This window comes from Gossypium arboreum, chromosome 5 (genome assembly GCF_025698485.1).
Source record: "Gossypium arboreum isolate Shixiya-1 chromosome 5, ASM2569848v2, whole genome shotgun sequence".
NCBI classification, from domain to species: domain Eukaryota; kingdom Viridiplantae; phylum Streptophyta; class Magnoliopsida; order Malvales; family Malvaceae; genus Gossypium; species Gossypium arboreum.
This window is the reverse complement of record NC_069074.1, coordinates 79,679,647-79,695,983: the sequence shown is the minus strand read 5'-3', so window position 1 is coordinate 79,695,983 and position 16,337 is coordinate 79,679,647. Positions and strand designations below refer to the sequence as shown.

At 33.3% G+C, this 16,337-nt stretch overlaps 1 long non-coding RNA gene across 1 annotated transcript in view; it reads left to right on the top strand.

The window, feature by feature from the left end:
• The window catches only part of LOC128293287 (uncharacterized), a 48,579-nt gene extending 42,611 nt beyond the window's left edge, over positions 1–5,968 (top strand). Inside the window, exons 2-3 of the long non-coding RNA XR_008283458.1 lie at positions 4,910–4,951; positions 5,833–5,968. This is a non-coding gene — a long non-coding RNA (uncharacterized LOC128293287). The remainder of the gene's footprint in view (positions 1–4,909; positions 4,952–5,832) is intronic.
• The last annotated feature ends 10,369 nt before the right edge of the window (positions 5,969–16,337 follow it).

Sequence of the window (16,337 nt, the reverse complement as noted above, 5' to 3'; positions counted from 1 at the left end):
TTATATCAGATAGATATTCGCGGTTCACATCACAATTCTGGAAAAAGTTACAGGAAGCTCTAGGTACGCGGTTGCATTTTAGCACTGCATTTCACTCTCAGACTGATGGTCAGTTCGAGCGTGTGATTCAGATTCTTGAAGATATGCTTCGGTGTTGTCTTTTAGAGTTCAAAGGCAATTGGGAGAAATATTTTCCATTAATCAAATTCATGTATAATAATAGTTTTTTGTCAAGTATAAAGATGGCACTGTACGAGGCTCTATATAGTCGAAAATGACAAACTTCATTATATTGGACTGAGCTTAGTGAGAAAAAGATACATGGAGTTTATTTAATTCGTGAGACTGAAGAAAAAGTGAAAGTGATCCAAGATTGCTTAAAAGCAGCTTCAGATCATCAGATATCTTATATGGATCTTAAATGTAAAGATATAGAATTTTAATTTGCTGACAATGTATTTTTGAAAGTTTCACCCTGGAAAAAAATTCTTCAGTTCGGTCGTAAAGGAGAGCTGAGTCTGCGATTTATTGGGTTGTATGAGATTACTGAAAGAATCAGACCTATTCCGTACCAGTTATCTCTACTGTCAAAACTTGAAAGAATTCACAATGTTTTCCACGTGTCTATGTTATGAAGGTATCAATTTGACCCTTCACATGTTATCTCCCCGATGGATATCGAGATCCAGCCTGACATGACATACAGTGAAGAATCGATCATAATTTTGGCATGAGAGGTGAAAGAATTGAGAAATAAAATAGTAGCTTTAGCAAAAGTTCTCTAGCAGCGACATGGAATAGAAGAAGCTACTTGGCAACCTAAGGAAACTATGCAAAAGCAATATCCGAACCTTTTTATTGGTGAAAGAATTAAGAAATACTTATGGAGTGTTATTAAGGTTTTATTAATGTTTTGTTAAGAAATTTTGAGGTTTAAATGGTTATGTAACAGCCCGTTTTCAGTGAAATCAGAATAACGGTTTTGGGACTGCAAATCCAAAGTCGGAGAAAATTTTATTTTATCATTATTTTATGGTCTATTGTATGATAGAAATATAGTATAAAAATTTCGTTAAGAAATTTTATTGTTTACATGTCTAATTTGATGAAAAGGACTAAATTGCATTAAGTGAAAAAGTAGAGTTCTAATAGCTAAAGGTATTAAATAGCTATATAATTTTAAATTGGATGTCCTTATATAGTAAATAGACTATTAAAATGCTTAGTGGATAAGCATGAATAGTCATCATGGAAATTAATTGAATTAATAAGGTTAATTTTGGAAATTGGTGATTAAAGTTAAAATAAATAAAATAAAATAATCTATTACCATCATCATCCACCAAACATAAAAAAAAATAAAAAAAACTAGCCATGGAAGCTTGAGATATTAGCAAGCTTATTTTGCTCAATTTGGTATGTATTCTTGTCCCGTTTTTAATGATTTCTATGTTTTCGAGATCATAATAGCTTAATCTAGTTATCTCAGGGATTAATTTGAAAAACCATTAAAATATTAGGTTTTTTCCAATGATGAGCATACTTGAGTTTTGAAGTTTCATGATAGAAAATGAAATGTTGTTGTTAGATAAACAACTTTTGTAAAGAGAATTTTAATGAAATTATCAATTAGGGATTAAATTGAAAAAGATGATAAATTTATGGTAAAATTGTGAATTGGGAATTATGTGGGCTGCTATTAATATGTATAAAATTTGACTAGGTTTGAGTAAGGATTAAATTGCATGAAAGTCATTTTTCGAGCCTTAGGACTAAATTGCAGTGAATTAAAAATATAGGGGCAAAATAGTAATTTTTCCAAATATATGTGCTGGAAAAAATTGAATATCAATTGAATTGAGATAAATTCATTTGTATATATCCGGTTAGACCCCGTAAAGAGTTAGATTGAGGCAAAGAGAAAATATCTGATTAGTCATCTTCGTATCTACTTATACTTGTCGAGATAAGTTCGTGTAATTAAATTGTATATTAATATGTCTTAAATTGATTTATGGTTTGTGAATTGTACAATTTCCATGTATAAATATCAATCGCATATCCGATGATTACAGAGCCCGATTTCAACCTTAAGAAATTCGTAGGATACAAATGACAATGTCATTAGGGTTACCGATATGGTTGATGTCCTGCATGTGTTGCAGACACACCACAGCTTGCATGAGCTTCTCATTATATAGCTCGGAGTAGCTTCCCATTATATAGCTTGCATGAGCTTCCCGTTATTCAGCTCGGAGGAGCTTCTCGTTTACTGCTCGTATGAGCATATTTGAATATGAACTGACGGATTACAGTTTAGTACACTTCGTGTGTACTACCCGTGTATCCAACGATATTTTAAATGGTTCATCGGACATAGTTGTGTTATGAAATACTATATGAGTTTGATATGAACTATTATCAGTATATACATGAAGTACATGAAATATGATTATTTGATGAATTCAACCATGTGTGTTGGATTTTATATGTGATTTTCATGGCTAAAATATTGTGATCATGTATTTAGGCTTTTGGCCAAATTAATTGAGTTATACTATGTTTACTTACATATGTTATGGAAATATGGTAAGTTAAAGTTATACTATGTTTACTTACATATTTTATGGAAATATGGTAAGTTAAACTTTGTATTATACAAACTTACTAAGCTTAAATAATTACTCTGTGTTATTTTCCATGTTTTATTGTAATCTGGAAGCTTGTTTGGATTGGAAGCTAGTTGGAGCTATTTCACACTATCCATCGGCTATTTTGGTACCTTTAGTAAATAAATCTTGGTTATAATGGCATGTATAGGTTATTTTGGCCAATTATGGCATATAAATGTTTTGTTGAAACTAGACATTTGAATGGCTTGTGTTTGGTATATTTTGATGTGTGATTATTGTGTGTTTGATATGGTACAATGAAGGAAAGCAAAATGTGGTTTGAACATGCATATATGAACTTGGTCAAATAGATAGATTGAGATACTTGGTTGACATGCCTTTAAGTTGTCAATTGCAGTGCCTATGGGCATATTAGTTTTATGTTGTGATAATACATGTTTAAGACTTGATTTTGGCTTGTTTGAATGTCTTTTTATGGCTTGTAGATATTCAAATTGTTGTGCTTAGGTTGATACCAAAATGGGTGAGAAATATGGCTTGGAAATTACCTTTTTTTGTCCACAAGGGTAGAGACACGAGCATGTATCTCAGCCATGTGTGACACACGGCCCTGTGATACGGCCATGTGTCCCTTGTATCTTTTAATTTACAAAGTCAGTATGTTCAAATTTCTCATACGACCTAGCACACGGGCGTGTGGTTTGGCCGTGAGACCTAAGTCAGTATACTCACAGAGTCTAGCACACGGGGTGTAACGCCCCAATTTTCGGGAATTCTGTGAATGTTGGCATAGGCTTAATTATGTTAGTGGGCCTCTAGAAGGCCCAAGCTTAAGATAGAACCTGGCAATTTTAGTTAATTTTTGTTCCATAAGAAAAAGGGAGTGAAATTATGAAATAGGACCTATGTGAAAATGTTTGAAAATGCTATAGGCTAAATTGAAGTGGCCAAATAAATAGGAGTGCAAAATAGGAGGATTTGCATGACAAACCTCCCATTTTACATGAAGTGGCCAGCCATTATGTTGTTGTAGACAATATGAGCACTTGATATCCATAATTCATGGTACAAATTGATAATGGGTTAGGTAAATGTTCCATGATAATAGATTAGGTAAATATTCCATGATAATGGGTTAGGTAAATGTTCCATGATAATGGGTTAGGTAAATGTTCCATGATGGGAATTTCATGTCTTTTGTATTAAAGAATTAAATGGATGAAATATGAAATTTTATTAAAAGAAAAGGGTGAAAAGAACAAAGTTTTGTCCATCTTTGTTCATCATAGCGAAAGTTAGAGAAGAGAAAGGAGAGGAGAAAGCTCTTGAATGTTCGGTCACTTGGGGAAGAAAATTGAAGGTAAGTTCATGGTAGTTTGCTTCTATCTTGATGTTCATGAGTTCTTCTTGATTCTACCTTAACTCTTGAAGCATATTTTGGTTTTTAGTTGTGTTGTGAGCATTTAGTCATGAATTAAAATGAAGGAAATGGTTGTTGTTTCATGTTCTTTTGATGAAAAATGGAAGATGGGTGAAGTTGAGCCAAACAAATGAGCATCCATGTGCCTTAATGCTAAGGGGAAAAATCGGCTAACATGTTGTGCTTTAAAATGATGAAATGGAAATTATACTTAAGTAAAATCATAGATATGTGATGATTGATTGGTGATATACATGTTTAAATAACATGCATGCAAGTTATGTGTGAAAGGGTGAATTTGGTAATAAATCTGCTTGGGACAGCAGCAGTAACGTGACTTTGGAAAATCACCATAAATTGTGGGAGATGAATTTAAAGCTGAATAAATTATGTAATTAAATCTTGTTGAGTCTAGTTTCAAATGAAATAAACGAGAACATATTTTGAATTCTGTACAATGAGAAATTTGATTCGTAATGAAGAGTGGTCAGATTAGTCAAACAGTGAAACATGCGAAACTTTGAGAAAAATCTGGTATTGATTGACCAAACCAAAAATTCTGAAAATTTTATGAATATAAGATATATGAGTCTACTTTCAGGGAAAATTAACGGTACTTGATTTGGAGTTTCGTAGCTCCAGTTATAAATGATTTAGTGACTGTTGCTCAGGAAGACAGCTTGCAGTGAAATTATGATTATGTGGTAAACATTGACAAAAATTTGTTAATGAGTTGCTTATTGATTTCTTATAAGCTTACTATGATCTGTAGGTGTGGTTGGCCGAATATTGTAAGGGCTTAATACGTAGTTTGTATTTGAATAGTTAGATTAACGTGTTAGTAATCCAATTGTAGGCGGTTCGTGTGTGGATCTTGTCAGCATATCGTCGCAAACAGGTGTGTAACTAACACCCTCTTTCTTAGTTTGGATCGGCAAAAGTCGAAAAGCCGAAATGCCGAAAACCGATATTTTGTAGATTTGCGAGTGTGCGAATGCTCGTGAGGTAAATCGATTAATGTTTTTGGTAAGCTGCAAAATTTGGACTGCAAAGTGCATGATTTCTGTGCCCTCGATATTTTTGGGCTTAATGGGCCAAAATTGGAATGATGGGCCAACGGCCCAATTCGTAAGAACCCTCGATGCGTGATTACGTTAGTACGTGAAAAGTAGGAATATGCATGAAAAACCCTAAAATAGATAAATTACTGAAATACCTTTAAAAGTGGAAAATTTACGGTTTACCCTAGTAGATAAATTACCAAAAATACCCTAGGGTTAAATTGACCTAAATGCATGTTTGATCGTTGTTATTTCTTGCATGCCATGTTGTTATTATCTCGATGCATGGGATTGGGATATTGATGAGGAAGTCTGAAAGTGGCTTGTCCACGTCTTGGAGGCTTTGCCTCAATTCTTTGTTAATCGAGCAAAGCAAGCCGCAAGAATGTGGAGTGAAATTTGGGTGGGTTGAGCTATTCCCCACATGGAGTGTAAGGCTGGTGCGGTGGAGTGTAGTGGTTGGTGGGTTGAGTAGTCTCCCAAATGGGCTTGCATATGTTATTGATGTTGCATGTATTTTGAAATGGGCCTATGGGCCATCATTATCTGAATAAGGGCTAAGGCCCGTTTATTGTAATCTGAAAAGGGCTCTGGTTCAGTACCACTGTTACCTGAATGGGCTTAGGCCCAATAGGCTTGAGCTGACTTGGGCTTTAAATGGGTTTTCCTTACACACTGAGTTTCCCCAAACTCACCCCTTTTATTTTCATCCACGCAGGAAATCCCCAACCATAGTGGGCTTGGAGTTGTGAGGGAATTCGAAGTGGCCACCCGTTCTGAAAGTTTGATTTTCTTCTGGTGAACTGGACATCCTTTTAATTACGTTTGAGGTTTTGGGCTTTTAAATGTAATAAGGCCGCTTATTTATTTTTGATGGTTTTGATATGTTTTACTAAGATAGGTATTACTTATTTTAACTGTTGAAATTGGATAGCTTTAGGGTGCGGTTTCAAAAAAAAAAAACAACAATTGATTTCAAAATAACACGACAACAAGCAAAGCTTCCGCAATGAAAGTATTTTCCAAAATTAATCAGTTTTCCTAAAAATGACTTAATCAAATCGGTTTTCTAAAAATATACATGACGTTAGGGTGTTGCAATGGCGGTGTGCATGTCTAGGATTGGATCCGAAGGGAGCTTGGTACTTAAGTAGTCCAATAGACTCACCTCCTCTTTTCCGATTTCCTACCTGGTGCACAGCTTCCATTCACTTTAACTTATAATGAAATTATCTTTTAAAACACTAAGTAGGTTTTTTCTGGATCAACAATATAAAATGTTTTGAACGTTTCGATGTGGCATGTCGGATCTGGCCATAATGTCTGGGCCAGGTTTGGGGTGCTACACGGGGGCCTGCAGCTTAGCTATGTGTCCTAAGTTAGTATATTCACACGGGCACGAACACAAGCTGAGACACGACCGTGTATCCCTATTTCGAATGTCCACATGGCCTGGAACGCGGGTGTGTCTCCTGACTGTGTAAGTCACATGGCCTGGCCACACGACCGTGTATCCCTTGCAACTTAGAAAAATTTCAATGATTTTTGAAAAAAATTTTGAGTATCCAGTTTAGTCCCGATTTGTTTCTAACGTGTATTTTGGGCCTCGAGAGCTCATATAAAGGACAATATGTTTGATTTCGATTGGTTTCTGACATGTATAATATATTATGTGAAATCTTTGAAATTTTTATATATTTGTTCTGTAAACTTTAGTAATGCACTGTAACCCTATTTTGGTGACGAACTCGGTTTAGGGGTGTTACAGGTTAATTAAGTAAATAGGACTAAATTGCAAAAAGTGTAATAGTTGAGTTCTATTAGTTAAAAGGGTTAAATGACTATGGAAATGAAAGTAAATGGACTTAAATGGTAAATAAACCATTTAAGGAATTAATAAGCAAATATGGACATGAATTTAATGTTTTGTATAGTTATTAATTAAGGTTAAAATGGTAATTTAACAAATAAGTTAAAACAAAAGAAATCAAAACACGGTATCATCCTTATGGTTGTCTTCTCCACCAATTTTGAGGTCAAAGAAATAGCCATTTTAAGGTTGAAGGTTCGGCTAGCTATGGTGCTTGCATGGTAAGTGATTTCGTTCCTATTTTTAAAGATTTTTGTATTTTTGAATTCATTTTAGCTTAATCTAGCTAGGCAAGAGGTCAATTTGCAAAAATATTAAATGTTGAGGGACTTGCCATGAATATTTTTGTATAGGTGTTGATGCTGGTTGATAGATTATGATTCCTTGTTGAAAAATGAACATGTTTTGTTAAATGTTTTTTGATGAAATTTGGAATCAGGGATTAAATTGCTAAAGATGCAAAAATATAGGTTTTATTATGAAATGATGGTAAATATGAGTTGTTCCAAGGTTCCTTGTGGTTGTGGTTAAGTTGGATTTAAGTTAAAATGGTTAAATTGCAAGAAATGACCTTAAGGATTAAATTGTGAAAAGTTAAAATATTAAGGGTAAATTGGTAATTTTGCATAAAAATAAATATTTGATTAAGTGGAATTCTAGAAGTCTTTAATTGATTGAAATTATCTATTTTGATCAAAGTAAATCACATACGGACCAAGATCGAGGCAAAGTAAAAGCTTCAGATTAGTTTGACCTAATTTCTATGCCCCTAGTTATCAAGGTACGTTCGTATGAATTGTAATCATACTAATGTTATATAAATTGAATGTCTGTTATGTTATATTAATGTAATTGAATTAGTTCATAAAAGTACCAATGCTATGATGAATTGATGGCTATTAAGTCCCAGTTGAACCTTAGGAATTCTTAGGATACAAATGACATGTCATTAGGGATTTCATTTTTCGGGAGCTGGTCTTTAATGTCCTACTAATGATTGAGGTTGTAGCACCCCAAACCCGGCCCAGAAGTTATGGCCGGATCCTGCATGCCACATCAAAAACGTTAAAAAAATTTTCCATTCTAAGTCCAGAAAATCGTACTTGATGTTCAAAAGATTAATTCATTAAGGGTTAAAGTGAATGGAAGTCATGCACCGGTAGGAAACCGGAAAGAGGTGGTGAGTCCATCGGATCGCTTAAGTACCAAGCTCCTTCGGATCCAATCCTAGACATGCATACCGCCATTGCCACACCTTAACGTCATGGATATTTCTAGGAAACCGATTTGATTAAGTCATTTTTAGTAAAAGTGATTAATTTTGGAAAATACTTTCATTGCGGAAGCTTTGCTTGTTGTCGTGTTATTTTGAAATCAACTGTTGTTTTTGAAAACGTGCCCTAAAGCTATCCAATTTCAACAGTTAAAATAAGTATTACCTATCTTAGTAATACATATTAAAACCATCAAAAATAATTAAGCGGCCTTATTACATTTAAACACCCAAAACTTCAAACGTAAATAAAAGGATGTCCATTCACGAAGAAAATCAAACTTTCGAGCGGGTGGCCACTCCGAATTCCCTCACGACTCCAAGCCCACTATGGTTGGGGATTACTGCGTGGATGAAAATAAAAGGGGTGAGTTTGGGAAACTCAAGACGTAAGGAAAACCCATTCAAAGCCCAAGCCACTCAAGCCTATTGGGCTAAGCCCATTCAGTAGCAGTGGTCTTGGACGAGCCCTTTTCAGATTACAATAAAGCGGGCCTTAGCCCTTATTCAGATAATAAAGATGGCCCATAGGCCCATTTCAAAATACATGCAACATCAATAACATACGCAAGCCCATTTGGGGAGACTACTCAACCCACCAACCACTACACTCCACCCGTACCAGCCATACACTCCATGTGGGGATAGCTCAACCCACCCAGCCCAACACTCCACAGTTGCAACATTGCTTCTCAGTTAACAGTAAATTGAGGCAAAGCCTCCAGTACGTGGACAAGCCACTTTCAGTACTTCCTCCGTCAATATCCCAATCCCATGTATCAGATAATAACAACATGGCATGCAGTAAATAACAACAGTCAAACATGCATTTAGGTCAATTTAACCCTAGGGGTATTTGGTAATTTATCTACTAGGGGTAAAGCGTAAATTTTCCACTTTTAAAGGTATTTCAGTAATTTATCTATTTTAGGGTTTTTCATGCATATTCCTACTTTTCACGTACTAATGAATCACATATCGAGAGTTCTTACGAATTGGGCCGTTGGCCCATCATTCCAATTTTGGCCCATTAAGCCCAAAAATATCGAGGGCACGTAAATCATGCACTTTGCGGTCCAAACATTGCAGCTTACCAAAAACATTAATCGATTTACCTCACGAGCATTCGCACACTTTTCGCAAATCTACAAAATACCGGTTTTCGGCATTTGACTTTTCGGCTTTTGCCGATCTAGACTAAGAAAGAGGGTGTTAGTTACACACTTTTGCGAGATATGCCGACGAGATCCACACACGAATCGCCTACAATTGGATTACTAACACGTTAATCTAACTATTCAAATACAAACTACATATTAACCCCTTACAATATTCGGCCAACCACACCTACATATCATAGTAAGCTTATAAGAAATCAATAAGCAACTCATTAACAAATTTTTGTCAATGTTCACCACATAATCATAATTTCACTGCAAGCTGTCTTCCTGAGCAACAGTCACTAAATCATTTATAACTGGAGCTACGAAACTCCAAATCAAGTGCCGTTAATTTTCCCTGAAAATAGACTCATATATATTCTATCCATAAAATTTTCAGAATTTTTTCTATGGCCAATCAATACCAGATTTTTCTTAAAGTTTCCCATGTTTCACTGTTTGACTAATCTGACCACTCTTCATTACGAATCAAATTTCTCATTGTACAGAATTCAAAATATGTTCTCGTTTATTCCATTTGAAACTAGACTCATTAAGCTTTAATTACATAATTTATTCAGCTTCTAATTCTTCTCCCACAATTTATGGTGATTTTCCAAAGTCACGTTACTGCTGCTGTCCCAAGCAGATTTATTACCAAATCACTCTTTCACACATACCTTGCATGCATGTTATTTAAACATGTATATCACCAATCAATCATCACATATCTATGATTTTACTTAAGTATAATCTCCATTTCATCATTTTAAAGCACAACATGTTAGCTAATTTTTCCCTTTAACATCTAAGGCACATGCATGCTCATTTGTTTGGCTCAACTTCACCTATCTTCCATTTTTCATCAAAAGAACATGAAACAACAACCATTTCCTTCATTTTAATTCATGACTAAATGCTCACAACACAACTAAAATCAAAATATACTTCAAGAGTTAAGGTAGAATCAAGAAGAACTCATGAACCTCAAAATAGAAGCAAGGTACCAAGAACTTACCTTCAATTTTCCTCCTCCTAATGATCGAATACTCAAAAGCTTTCTCCTCTCCTTTCTCTTCTCTAACTTTCAGCTATGATGAACAAAGATGGACAAAACTTTGTTCTTTTCACCCCTTTTTCTTTTAATAGAACTTCATATTTCATCCATTTAATTCTTTAATACAAAAGACATGAAATTCTTATCATGAAACATTTACCTAACCCATTATCATGAAACATTTACCTAACCCATTATCATGGAACATTTACCTTTGTTATAGTTTATATTTTTATAATTTGTAAAGGATTAAATTTAATTTTTATAATTTTAGGGGCCAAAGTACAATTTTACCTTTACTAATTTAAAATTTTTAAAAATTTTAAGTGCCTAAAATAAAATTTTCCATTTTAGGGGGCCGAGGCCCATGCCGACCTCCCAGCACATACCATTAGACCCCATTCTTTTACACATCTTGTAACGCACCAATAATTTCGATGTTATTAAATATATAAAATGTTGGAAATAGAAATACAAAATTTTCTGTGAGAATAAATTAATATTGCTCAATAAGGCATTAAAAAGAGATAAAATTGTAAATTACAAATTTTGGGTATGGATTAAATTGAAATTGGATAAGTAATTGAAAAGATTAGACGGGTAAAATTTTCAAATTAGCAAGTTAGGCAATACCATAAGGGAATAAAATATATGAGGACCTCTAGGGATATTAAACCATGAGAAATGGCAATTTACCTTACTAGGAATACTCCCGCATGATGTGCGAGTTATTTTTTTTAAATGTAAAAATTTTATTTAATGTTTGTAAATTTAATTTAATTCAATAAAATTAGAATTATATTTTTATATTTTTCTTTGATTGTAATTAAATAATCATATATTTGATAAAAATAAATTTATATTTAATTAACAAATAACGAGGAATTCTTTAAACGTAGCACAAAGTGCATTATAATTATTAACTACTAATTATTATTAAATGATGGATGCTTAAAATTAATATTTTAGCCCTCAATTTAATTTATCACTTGTTTGAGTAATTGGGTTGTTTGTCAAATTATTTCAAAATAGATGGAAAAGTTAATTTTTATTAATTTTGCTGATGTGGGATACACGTTCATTGCCATATAGATGCCACTTAAGCAATTAATTAATTTTAAAAAAATTAAAATGATAAAAAATATTTTCAAAATAACAATTATTAAATTTATTTAGAAAATATAATATTAAAAGAATTTTTTACTTTTAAAAAATTAATTAATTACTAACATGGCATACACGTGACCATCCACATGTATAATACGCCACCGAAGTTAACAAACATTAACTTTTCCATCTATTTTTTGGGGTGAATTGACAAACAATGTGTAAAACCCGATTCTCGACCCGATCACTAGGTCTGAGCTATAGGATGTCACATTCATTGCTGGAGTAACTACAATTAATCTTAACTTAATTTCTATTGATTTGTCACATTATATCCACTCACATGATCATTACATCATTATTTTATAATATAATATCCTATCTAGGGTTTATACGAACTTACGAAAACTCTTTTCATAACTTGAGAGTGCGACGTCACAACCTCCAAAATAGGTTGGCCTCATAACTTAAGGACTAAAATTTGAAATTTCCAAACTTTATCGAATTGGTGTCGTGAATAACAAGTGATGTTACGATGCCGAAAGCTAGTCTCGTGACATCTATGGGTGGTGTCGCAACTCTATAGGTAGAATACAACAATTCCAATCTTATTTTGTCTCAACCTATCATTTACCAAAATAAGCATAACCCCATGGCATCAACAATATATATGTTCAATTTCATGATTCAACTCAAATAGGCTTTACCTATGCATAAACTATTACATTATCATTCATCCATTACTCCAGTACACAAAATGGACTATTTGCAACCTAATAATCAGTTCAACCCTAGGTACATGTCATTTATCAAAATATAAAGAACTATACAAACTTTGTAGAGTCAAGGATTTCTGATTGGATGCTGAATCAAGTCTTGGGACTTTGACATCCACCTAAACTTGTGTACAGAATAAACAAACCGTACGCTGAGTGATAAAGCTTAGTGATACTTTCATGATTCAAGTCAATGAAACATTAACAAGTGAACACAATCAATTCAAGTCTAATGTTAACTAATTCACATACCATTTATGTCAATAGTTTCCATGAACACATGACGTGAGCATATATAGCAAATTTGCACACCAATTCACTAAACATTTGCACTTAAATGTACCATATCATACCATTCAACATTAGGATACCAACATTTTCATTTTATAGCACACCTAATTAAAGCATAATCTAATCCACCAATTCATATGATTGTTTCATACCATGCTTTCTAATACTTACATAATCATTTTCCATTTATCTCAAATCTTACTTATTCATTTCATATCATCATCAATATGCATATACATAGATATAAATATTCATCAATTTAAATGCTCAATTTCATTTCATCATCCCAATCACTCTCGGGCTTATTGGCTCGTTCATACTCAAATCAACCCCTAAAGCTCGTTTAAATTGAATCACATGGTCTTTCACATGCTGTTTTTTTTCCACATATCAAATGTACACACATATATTATTTCAATCACATTCACCTCACTTATCATGTTACCATTTCATGTTTTTATAACCCTATTAACCAAACATAGAATTAGAACAGATACATGGATCTAATACTTTGTCACATTGGGTTGCCCGACAACGATGACTCTAAAATGTGTACATACTACCACCTTGGATTACCCGACAAAGATGGTTTTCATAATCTGATTATTCTATCATCTCGAGTTGCCCAAAAACAATGACTATATATGTACATTCTACCACCCCAGGTTGCCCGACAACGATAGTCTCAAATCAGTAAATGTGACCTTATGGCATGCTAACTATATCCAACCCTATCCGAACAACTAATAGGGTAATCAATGTTTCGTTTACATTATATAACCAATTTGTATATCATCATTATCAATTCACATATAAAACCAATGCCAGATAGCATAGTTCAAACCATTTTCATTTAACATATTAGTTTCAATATAATCTTGCTACTTTTTATTTTGTTCAATTTAGTCCACTATCTCGATATTCAAAATCAATTACAACAAATCAATTCATACGACCATTAGATACTCACCTCGATACTCAATCATGCAATTAACATGAATGCACAAACAATTAAATTGATCTCAAATCATAAAAGTACAAATCGGAATCTCATGTCACTCGTCGACAACTCACTTTTCGTTTCCCCTCGACTGCTCGGTGTCATCTTTAGCTACGTACGATAATACGAAAAATAAACAACGACAATTTTCATCCAATTCACATCTAAATACAAAGTCAAACATATTTTGAATTTTATTCTATTTAGTCTCTAAACTCGGGATATGCATGTCTTTTGATATTTGGCATCGGATTAAAATTCGATTTTACATTCTTTCATTACGGACCCCATACTTTCTATTCCTAACATAATTTCATAATAGATTTTTAATTTATTCAATTTAGTCCCTAATATTACAAAATTAACAATCAAACTTATTAAGCTCTACAATTTAGTCCTTATCATAATCTAAGCTTAATTCCTATCAATTTCAAGCTCAATTCATCAATTTCTCAACAATGAAAACTTTCTAAAATTTCAGCAATTGAACAAATTGACACATGGCCTAGCTAAATCAAGTTCCCATAATCATAAATCTGTAAAAAAAAAAAAAGAAAAGAAAAATGACTTAGGGACTTACATGCAATAATAGTCAAATGCACAAAAAGGGTTTGAAGCTTTCTCCCTTGTTTAGCAATGGTGGATGGTGAGAGCTTAAGGAAGACGATGATGTTTCTCATCCTTTTCCACTAAGTTTAGTATTTATACTATGATTTATATTGTTTAATCTTAATTAATTAATTTAATCATAGTTGACTTTATTTTAGTTATCTATTAATTAAACTTAATGGCATCCACCACCATCATCCACTATTTAATATTTAATATTGATTTATTTACCATTTTGGTCCCTTAGATAATTGTTGTCTAGGTCCCTAAGCCTTTTCTTAATTAAAATTCTATAGTGGTTAAATTTTTAAAATTCAATCCTGAGCTTTAATTAACTACTTTTTTGACTAAATTACTTAACCAAAATTCAATATATTTTTATATTAACTCCGTAAATATTTCTATTTTATATTTACAGACTCAATTTAAGGAAATAGGGTTCCGAAACTGCATTTTTTAACACCACTAGAATTTGGATTGTTAAACATCGCAAGCTCAAAGGTTAAAAGAAAAGAAAAAAAAATAAATTGATTGTAAAGTTAAAAGGCCAGAAACGTCATTATACCTTTAATCTAATTTACTTCATTTTTTCTTCGGGATAAATCCCAAAACTATACGTGTACTACGGTTTAATGTGAAATTATATACATAAACTTTGATTTTATGCAATTTTATACATAAAATTTTGATTTGATCCAATTCTTGTAAATAATTAACACAATTATTGATATAACATCGTTTTATGCTTATATATTGCATAATAAATAATTATATTTATCCAATATAAAAATAAATTGATGTATATGTTTCTTTAAATATTTATGATTAAATCAAAATTAAAGATTCGGTATATATTTAAACCACAATTAGAGTGTCACATTTATAATTGCACCAAGTTAAAGTTCATGTTTACAATTGCACATTAAATCAAAGTTCATGTATAATTTTGAGATTCATCCCTTTTTTCTTCTTTTTACGATTTAATTGCCTTTAATTTTTTAAGTTTCGAGCATTAACTACACACATAATCTCATTAATTTAGCATCTGAGTTGATCTGAAAATTGGTGCTCACATTTCAAGTTTGTGTATTTATCATGTTAAAATCTCCAATGAATGGAAATTCAATAATAAAAGATGGCAAAAAGCTTTAAATGATGCAGTCTATAAAAGGTATATTTAAATGGAAAGATTTTTGTTGGAAGAGCATGAAAACTAATTAAAACATAAAAAACTTTCTTCTAATTTCCAAAAATGAGTATGAAAATTCACCTTTGCAAAATCTATTTCAATAAACACAATTAACATAAGAAAATTATATTTTTGAAATAGATATAGTAATCACATTGTTCTTTATCAACAATAGCGTAGCTAGGGGGCTGGTAAGAGCCTTGAGGCCACGTACAGCTCTCAGGCAGTGCACCAAAAGACTAGGCGACCTTCATGTTATCACCAGGCCTCTACCTGTTGGGGCTGTAACCCTCCAAGCAATACTGAAAAACATGCCTCGCGTGATAATATCCTCCAAAACCAACAGATGCCCAGTGCGAAGCCTGCGAAACTGGGCCATGGCTTTGCTTGTAGGGAGAGTCCGTTGAAACGAACACAGGTCCTAGCTTAGTGAAAACAACTTTATTGGGAACCCAAAGCCCTCGCCAAATCTACTGCGAACTTGGACATACTTCTTTCGGTTCCGATGAAGGTTAGAGCATTGGTTCACAATAATCGTCTTCACCACGCCGAGAACATTCGATGAATTACGCCATGACAATCCACCTAGAATAGCCCGAGAGTTTTCGGTGCAATCTTGTAATCCTTGAGCGGACTACAAAGAAAGGGTGCAGTGGCAAGTGGAACCTAACCTTAAGCACGTGAGTTGGAAGAAAGAATTTATCTTCGATGGTTTCGCACAGTCGATGCGACCCCTCTGAGATGGAGAGCTCGTACGCAAAATTGAGAAGTTTTATTCTCCGAACGACTAAAACTCTTTGCAGTTCCTCCTACTTAGTGGTGCAAGGATAAAGATTGTCTATCACCAGAATCAGAGACAGTCGTTCTCGCAGTGGATGGCTAGGACTATCA